Genomic DNA, 1,741 nt, shown 5'->3' with positions numbered 1-1,741 from the left:
CCACTACCATTCGCAGAAACATCCGTTGTGCAACAATGACTTTTTAGCCCATGTGAAGAGTGTGACTTGCACCTCTGGGAAATCCAATAACCCAAACAGTGATACCTTTATGGGACAAACCAAAATGCACAGTTACTGTTAGCATTAAGCTAACCTGCCTAATAGGAGTAGGGTTGCCAAACCTGGCTGTAACCAGGAATACCCGGTTTTGGCAGCCCCGGCCCCCTCCCGTCCTGGGTGCCGCCAAAAACTGGGACAACCCCGGTTGCAGCCGGGTTGCGGCACTTGACGGTGCGGCCCTCCTCCTCCTCCACTGCGCAGAGGAGGAAGAGGAGGGGCTGCGTGGCCTGGGGTGGAGGAGGGAAGGGGGAAGCCCGTGCAGCCCTCCCCGCCTCCCCGCGTGGCCCCGCACGGCCTGCCCCGCCTCCCCAGAGCCCCGCGCCACCCACCTCTTCTCCTCTGCTCCTCCGCCATCTCCAGGCCGCAGCGCATGGAGGAGGGGGAGGAGGGGGGAGGAGGGGGGAGGAGGAGGAGGAGGAGGAGAAAGAGGGGGGAGCAAAAGGAGAAGAGGAAGAGGAGGGGGGCAAGAAGAGGAGGTGGTGAGTGGCCAGAAGCTCAAGGTTTTTTTTATTTTTTGCGGTCTTTAATTGCTAACAGTCCCCTTGCTTTGACAAATAAGGATGATGATGATGATGAGAGGTCAGCTTGAGAGGCAGTGCGGACTATTTCTGAAGCCGAGAGAGTGTCCACCTTCCAAAGTGTGTTTTGGGTGCTTTAATGCTAACAAGTCTCCCTTGCTTTGACAATGATAGTGTGATGATGATGATGATGATGATGATGATGATGATGATGATTGATGATATGAGTCAGCTTGAGAGGCATGCAACACTGTCTGAGCCAAAGAGTGTGACTTTCCAAAGTGCCCTTTCTGTGTGTTTTTGGTTCTTTAATGGTGATATTGAATCAGAAAGCCTCTGAGGCAAGGCCATGTAAATTGCTGTGATTTTACAAACTCATGCGCAGTGAAGAAAAACCAAAGTCCCTTGACCAAGTACACACTTCTGAGAAGTACACTTGCCAAGACGGGGAAACCACCTTGAAATGTTCAATTGCATAGCCATGTTTAAACCATGCTAAGTGTTAAACCCAAGGGTTTGGTTATGGAATAAGCCTCTGAAATATGCCAAGAGTCCATGTTAGAGTAGCCATGTTCAATGGCCCAATGTGCTGTCGTGTGTGTTTGGAATGCAGGTTGGGGGTGTTTGGCCAGAAAGGGAAGTCAATTTCTGCCATCTGTCTAGAAATAATGCCCAAATGTCCTCCATTGGATCATGCCTAAGAAACATGCATTTCTATTAACATTTTAAAAAAACCATCATTTTTTTTTGCGTGTCCTCATTAAAAAAAAAATCATACATTTGAAAATGTTGTCCTACATTTGTCCGGTGTGGAGGTCCTGACTATGGCAACCCTAAATAGGAGGCACCAATACCTGAAAGGCACCAGATCCTTTATGATCCTGGAAGTCAAGTAGGGTCACCAGTAACTGAATGGGGAGACTACTGCCATGAATATCAGGTGCTGAAGGCAATAGTTCAGAGGAAGGAAGGGATAAACCACTCTGACTATTCCATGCCTAAGAAAAACTCTTTGGCCAGACAGATGACATTGAAGGCCATACACAGAGAGAAATTAAATGGCCTAATCCCAGTGGAAAGTGCACCCATTATTGCTGTTAACC

This window comes from Sceloporus undulatus, chromosome 3 (genome assembly GCF_019175285.1).
Source record: "Sceloporus undulatus isolate JIND9_A2432 ecotype Alabama chromosome 3, SceUnd_v1.1, whole genome shotgun sequence".
Lineage (NCBI taxonomy): Eukaryota > Metazoa > Chordata > Lepidosauria > Squamata > Phrynosomatidae > Sceloporus > Sceloporus undulatus.
This window is presented reverse-complemented; position numbering follows the sequence as displayed.